We start from the raw sequence: 7,581 nt of genomic DNA on the forward strand, positions 1-7,581 counted from the left end.
TGTGGTTGGTGTTGTGATTGTGGTTGGTGTTGTGGTTGGTGTTGTGGTTGTGGTTGGTGTTGTGGTTGGTGTTGTGGTTGGTGTTGTGGTTGGTGTTGTGGTTGTGGTTGGTGTTGTGGTTGGTGTTGTGATTGTGGTTGGTGTTGCGGTTGTGTACCTTTAGGTAGTAGACCAGCAGCTCATTGAGGGCGGGGTCTGCATTCAGGTTGACCAGGAAGCACTTGTCATCTCCAACTTTGATCCCAGACGTCTCCAGGGAGATCCCCATACTCTCTAACTGCTGCTGGCGCTCCTGTGGAAATACAACAAACATATGTCATTTTACCTCTGCACAGACATTTACTACCAACGGTTTGAGTCCGAATGCAGAAGCTTCCATGTGATATGAATGTGCTAAATGAATGTGAGTGAGTGTGTAGGTTACCGTAGCAATCTCCTCTGTGTTGCGTAGTTTCTGCTCCCAGGTAACGGTCATCTCCTGGATCAGCTTCTCTGACTCCTGAAGCCTCTCCTTCTAGCTCTGGAGCCTTTAGAGACTGGAACATAGACACACGAGAACACACGGACCAGTCAGCACGGACCAGCCAGGGCGGACCAGTCAGAACAGACCAATCAGGAGCGGACCAGCCAGGACGGACCAGTCAGAACGGACCAGTCAGGACGGACCAGTCAGGACGGAACAGTCAGATCGGACCAGCCAGGCCGGACCAGCCAGGACAGACCAGTCAGGACGGAACAGTCAGATCGGACTAGCCAGGCCGGACCAGCCAGGACAGACCAGTCAGGTCGGACCAGTCAGGACGGACCAGCCAGGACGTACGTGTGTGTGTGTGTGCCTCTGTGTGTGTCTCCTACCTCAGCCTGAGAGAGCTGTACTCTGAGTTTCTCCACTTCCTCCCGGAGCTCTCTGATGATCCGTGCGTTGGGGTCTTCATTGACGACGGCGTGGTTGACGATCCTCTTGGCGCGGTCTGCGTAACGCAGCGTGGACAACGTCTCCTCGTAGTTATCAGCTGCTGGGCTCACCGTGGCGATCATACACGTCTTACTGTTGCCACCCAGGTTGTCCTGGCAACACCGAGGGAGGGATAGGAACAAACAGTTTAATTGATTGACGGTTATAACGTAGACTTCAGTGTTGGGGAATGTGAACAGTTGAGCTAGTACAGCAGTTGTTTCTGTAACAGCAGTGGAAAGAGAATATTATTGATATTCCTTACATTACTACATACACACCTATGACCAATAATCAATAGACAGTACAGCTAGGACCAGAGTGATAGGAGGTGTGTAGGTGCCTGATCAATAGACAGTACAGCTAGGACCAGAGTGATAGGTAGTGTTAGTACCCTGATCAATAGACAGTACAGCTAGGACCAGAGTGATAGGAGGTGTGTGTTAGTACCCTGATCAATAGACAGTACAGCTAGGACCAGAGTGATAGGAGGTGTGTGTTAGTACCCTGATCAATAGACAGTACAGCTTGGGAACCGAGAGTGACAGGAGGTGTGTGTTAGTACCCTGATCAATGGACAGTACAGCTAGGACCAGAGTGACAGGAGGTGTGTGTTAGTACCCTGATCAATAGACAGTACAGCTAGGACCAGAGTGATAGGTGTGTTAGTACCTGATCAATAGACAGTACCGCTAGGACCCAGAGTGACAGGAGGTGTGTGTTAGTAACCTGATCAATAGACAGTACAGCTAGGACCAGAGTGATAGGTGTGTTAGTACCTGATCAATGAGACAGTACAGCTAGGACCAGAGTGATAGGAGGTGTGTGTTAGTACCTGATCAATAGACAGTACAGCTAGGACCAGAGTGACAGGAGGTGTGTGTTAGTACCCTGATCAATAGACAGTACAGCTAGGACCAGAGTGACAGGAGGTGTGTGTTAGTACCCTGATCAATAGACAGTACAGCTAGGACCAGAGTGACAGGAGGTGTGTGTTAGTACCCTGATCAATGGACAGTACAGCTAGGACCAGAGTGACAGGAGGTGTGTGTTAGTACCCTGATCAATAGACAGTACAGCTAGGACCAGAGTGACAGGAGGTGTGTGTTAGTACCCTGATCAATGGACAGTACAGCTAGGACCAGAGTGATAGGAGGTGTGTGTTAGTACCCTGATCAATAGACAGTACAGCTAGGACCAGAGTGACAGGCAGGAGGTGTGTGTTAGTACCCTGATCAATAGACAGTACAGCTAGGACCAGAGTGACAGGAGGTGTGTGTTAGTACCCTGATCAATAGACCGTACAGCTAGGACCAGAGTGATAGGTGTGTTAGTACTAGTACCCTGATCAATAGACAGTACAGCTAGGACCAGAGTGACAGGAGGTGTGTGTTAGTACCCTGATCAATAGACAGTACAGCTAGGACCAGAGTGATAGGTGTGTTAGTACCCTGATCAATAGACAGTACAGCTAGGACCAGAGTGATAGGAGGTGTGTGTTAGTACCCTGATCAATAGACAGTACAGCTAGGACCAGAGTGACAGGAGGTGTGTGTTAGTACCCTGATCAATAGACAGTACAGCTAGGACCAGAGTGACAGGAGGTGTGTGTTAGTACCCTGATCAATAGACAGTACAGCTAGGACCAGAGTGATAGGAGGTGTGTTAGTACCCTGATCAATAGACGCATTCAGCTAGGACCAGAGTGATAGGAGGTGTGTGTTAGTACCCTGATCAATAGACAGTACAGCTAGGACCAGAGTGACAGGAGGTGTGTGTTAGTACCCTGATCAATAGACAGTACAGCTAGGACCAGAGTGACAGGAGGTGTGTGTTAGTACCCTGATCAATGGACAGTACAGCTAGGACCAGAGTGATAGGAGGTGTGTGTTAGTACCCTGATCAATAGACAGTACAGCTAGGACCAGAGTGACAGGAGGTGTGTGTTAGTACCCTGATCAATAGACAGTACAGCTAGGACCAGAGTGATAGGTGTGTTAGTACCCTGATCAATAGACAGTACAGCTAGGACCAGAGTGATAGGTGTGTTAGTACCCTGATCAATAGACAGTACAGCTAGGACCAGAGTGACAGGAGGTGTGTGTTAGTACCCTGATCAATAGACAGTACAGCTAGGACCAGAGTGACAGGAGGTGTGTGTTAGTACCCTGATCAATGGACAGTACAGCTAGGACCAGAGTGACAGGAGGTGTGTGTTAGTACCCTGATCAATAGACAGTACAGCTAGGACCAGAGTGACAGGAGGTGTGTGTTAGTACCCTGATCAATAGACAGTACAGCTAGGACCAGAGTGATAGGTGTGTTAGTACCCTGATCAATAGACAGTACAGCTAGGACCAGAGTGATAGGAGGTGTGTGTTAGTACCCTGATCAATAGACAGTACAGCTAGGACCAGAGTGACAGGAGGTGTGTGTTAGTACCCTGATCAATAGACAGTACAGCTAGGACCAGAGTGACAGGAGGTGTGTGTTAGTACCCTGATCAATAGACAGTACAGCTAGGACCAGAGTGATAGGAGGTGTGTGTTAGTACCCTGATCAATAGACCAGTACAGCTAGGACCAGAGTGATAGGAGGTGTGTGTTAGTACCCTGATCAATAGACAGTACAGCTAGGACCAGAGTGACAGGAGGTGTGTGTTAGTACCCTGATCAATAGACAGTACAGCTAGGACCAGAGTGACAGGAGGTGTGTGTTAGTACCCTGATCAATGGACAGTACAGCTAGGACCAGAGTGATAGGAGGTGTGTGTTAGTACCCTGATCAATAGACAGTACAGCTAGGACCAGAGTGACAGGAGGTGTGTGTTAGTACCCTGATCAATAGACAGTACAGCTAGGACCAGAGTGATAGGTGTGTTAGTACCCTGATCAGTGAGACAGCACAGCTAGGACCAGAGTGATAAGGTGTGTTAGTACCCTGATCAATGGACAGTACAGCTAGGACCAGAGTGATAGGAGGTGTGTGTTAGTACCCTGATCAATAGACAGTACAGCTAGGACCAGAGTGACAGGAGGTGTGTGTTAGTACCCTGATCAATAGACAGTACAGCTAGGACCAGAGTGATAGGTGTGTTAGTACCCTGATCAATAGACAGTACAGCTAGGACCAGAGTGATAGGTGTGTTAGTACCCTGATCAATAGACAGTACAGCTAGGACCAGAGTGACAGGAGGTGTGTGTTAGTACCCTGATCAATAGACAGTACAGCTAGGACCAGAGTGACAGGAGGTGTGTGTTAGTACCCTGATCAATGGACAGTACAGCTAGGACCAGAGTGACAGGAGGTGTGTGTTAGTACCCTGATCAATAGACAGTACAGCTAGGACCAGAGTGACAGGAGGTGTGTGTTAGTACCCTGATCAATAGACAGTACAGCTAGGACCAGAGTGATAGGTGTGTTAGTACCCTGATCAATAGACAGTACAGCTAGGACCAGAGTGATAGGAGGTGTGTGTTAGTACCCTGATCAATAGACAGTACAGCTAGGACCAGAGTGACAGGAGGTGTGTGTTAGTACCCTGATCAATAGACAGTACAGCTAGGACCAGAGTGACAGGAGGTGTGTGTTAGTACCCTGATCAATAGACAGTACAGCTAGGACCAGAGTGACAGGAGGTGTGTGTTAGTACCCTGATCAATAGACCGTACAGCTAGGACCAGAGTGATAGGAGGTGTGTGTTAGTACCCTGATCAATAGACAGTACAGCTCGGACCAGAGTGACAGGAGGTGTGTGTTAGTACCCTGATCAATAGACAGTACAGCTAGGACCAGAGTGACAGGAGGTGTGTGTTAGTACCCTGATCAATAGACAGTACAGCTAGGACCAGAGTGATAGGTGGTGTGTGTTAGTACCCTGATCAATAGACCGTACAGCTAGGACCAGAGTGATAGGAGGTGTGTGTTAGTACCCTGATCAATAGACAGTACAGCTAGGACCAGAGTGATAGGTGTGTTAGTACCCTGATCAATAGACAGTACAGCTAGGACCAGAGTGATAGGAGGTGTGTGTTAGTACCCTGATCAATAGACAGTACAGCTAGGACCAGAGTGACAGGAGGTGTGTGTTAGTACCCTGATCAATAGACAGTACAGCTAGGACCAGAGTGACAGGAGGTGTGTGTTAGTACCCTGATCAATAGACCGTACAGCTAGGACCAGAGTGATAGGAGGTGTGTGTTAGTACCCTGATCAATAGACAGTACAGCTAGGACCAGAGTGACAGGAGGTGTGTGTTAGTACCCTGATCAATAGACAGTACAGCTAGGACCAGAGTGACAGGAGGTGTGTGTTAGTACCCTGATCAATAGACAGTACAGCTAGGACCAGAGTGACAGGAGGTGTGTGTTAGTACCCTGATCAATAGACAGTACAGCTAGGACCAGAGTGATAGGTGTGTTAGTACCCTGATCAATAGACAGTACAGCTAGGACCAGAGTGATAGGAGGTGTGTGTTAGTACCCTGATCAATAGACAGTACAGCTAGGACCAGAGTGACAGGAGGTGTGTGTTAGTACCCTGATCAATAGACAGTACAGCTAGGACCAGAGTGACAGGAGGTGTGTGTTAGTACCCTGATCAATAGACAGTACAGCTAGGACCAGAGTGACAGGAGGTGTGTGTTAGTACCCTGATCAATAGACAGTACAGCTAGGACCAGAGTGACAGGAGGTGTGTGTTAGTACCCTGATCAATAGACAGTACAGCTAGGACCAGAGTGACAGGAGGTGTGTGTTAGTACCCTGATCAATAGACAGTACAGCTAGGACCAGAGTGACAGGAGGTGTGTGTTAGTACCCTGATCAATAGACAGTACAGCTAGGACCAGAGTGATAGGAGGTGTGTGTTAGTACCCTGATCAATAGACCGTACAGCTAGGATTAGAGTGATAGGAGGTGTGTGTTAGTACCCTGATCAATAGACAGTACAGCTAGGACCAGAGTGACAGAGGGGTGTGTGTGTTAGTACCCTGATCAATAGACAGTACAGCTAGGACCAGAGTGACAGGAGGTGTGTGTTAGTACCCTGATCAATGGACAGTACAGCTAGGACCAGAGTGATAGGAGGTGTGTGTTAGTACAGACCTTGAGAAGCCAGGTGAGGACAGAGTCTCTGTAAGGAACAAAACTTATTCTTCCCCTTCCCCCGCAGACTGGTCCGCCAGCGCATGAATCACACAGCCCAGTGTGGTAAGAGACCTGCACACACACACACACACACACACACACACACACACACACACACCACACACACACACACACACACACACACACACACACACACACACACACACACACACACACACACACACACACACACACACACACACACACACACACACACAGGGAGAAAGACACTCAACATACCTCCATGATATCCTTACATACATGTCTTGCATCAGTGTCATCAACCAATAAGACATGTCTAAAAGGATTTCCAGTTTCATAAACAAGCAGAAGTTTAATTCCTGTATTACAGTGACTATCATCATATGATCCATTACATTTACTGAACGATCAACAGTAGAGGTATTGAATGTTAACTGAGGAGGACATCTAAGCAGTAGAGGTATTGGATGTTAACTGAGGAGACATCTAAACAGTAGAGGTATGGATGTAACAGTAGAGGTATTGGATGCTAACTGTAGAGATATTGGATGTTGGAGGGGACATCTGTAGAGGTAATGGATGTTAACAGTAGGAATATTGATGTTAACAGTAGAGATATTGGATGTTAACTGGAGGGGACATCTAAACAGTAGAGGTATTGGATGTTAACAGTAGAGGTATTGGATGTTAACAGTAGAGATATTGGATGTTAACAGTAGAGGTATTGGATGTTAACTGGAGGGGACATCTAAACAGTAGAGGTATTGGATGTTAACTGTAGAGGTGTTGGATGTTAACAGTAGAGGTATTGGATGTTAACTGGAGGGGACATCTAAACAGTAGAGGTATTGGATGTTAAAAGAAGAGATATTGGATGTTAACTGGAGGGGACATCTAAACAATAGAGGTATTGGATGTTAACTGGAGGGGACATCTAAACAGTAGAGGTATTGGATGTTAACAGTAGAGGTATTGGATGTTAACAGTAGAGATATTGGATGTTAACTGGAGGGGACATCTAAACAGTAGAGGTAATGGATGTTAACAGTAGAGATATTGGATGTTAACAGTAGAGATATTGGATGTTAACTGGAGGGGACATCTAAACAGTAGAGGTATTGGATGTTAACAGTAGAGGTATTGGATGTTAACAGTAGAGATATTGGATGTTAACAGTAGAGGTATTGGATGTTAACAGTAGAGATATTGGATGTTAACAGTAGAGGTATTGGATGTTAACTGTAGAGGTGTTGGATGTTAACAGTAGAGGTATTGGATGTTAACTGGAGGGGACATCTAAACAGTAGAGGTATTGGATGTTAACAGTAGAGATATTGGATGTTAACTGGAGGGGACATCTAAACAGTAGAGATATTTGATGTTAACAGTAGAGGTATGATGTTAACTGGAGGGGACATCTAAACAGTAGAGGATATTGGATGTTAACTGAGGGGACATCTAAACAGTAGAGGTATTGATGTTAACTGGAGGGGACAT

At 46.9% G+C, this 7,581-nt stretch overlaps 2 long non-coding RNA genes across 6 annotated transcripts; one reads left to right on the forward strand and one right to left on the reverse strand.

Annotated features, from left to right (window-relative positions):
- Positions 1-508: 508 nt before the first annotated feature.
- LOC127922057 (uncharacterized) lies at positions 509-6,103 on the reverse strand. The gene is made up of 3 exons (XR_008110350.1): positions 6,061-6,103; positions 856-1,068; positions 509-536 (listed from the first exon to the last, which is right to left on the reverse strand). It is a non-coding gene; the product is annotated as an uncharacterized LOC127922057 (long non-coding RNA).
- Positions 2,793-6,053, forward strand: LOC127922056 (uncharacterized). 5 transcript variants are annotated; one of them, XR_008110349.1, is made up of 4 exons: positions 2,793-3,441; positions 3,883-4,371; positions 5,090-5,535; positions 5,987-6,053. It is a non-coding gene; the product is annotated as an uncharacterized LOC127922056 (long non-coding RNA). The 5 variants fall into 5 exon arrangements; XR_008110345.1 differs by having other exon boundaries at positions 5,090-5,759; positions 5,987-6,033; XR_008110346.1 differs by having other exon boundaries at positions 5,090-5,703; positions 5,987-6,033.
- Positions 6,104-7,581: the final 1,478 nt, after the last annotated feature.

This window comes from Oncorhynchus keta, unplaced genomic scaffold (assembly GCF_023373465.1).
Source record: "Oncorhynchus keta strain PuntledgeMale-10-30-2019 unplaced genomic scaffold, Oket_V2 Un_contig_24481_pilon_pilon, whole genome shotgun sequence".
Classification (NCBI taxonomy): Eukaryota; Metazoa; Chordata; class Actinopteri; order Salmoniformes; family Salmonidae; genus Oncorhynchus; species Oncorhynchus keta.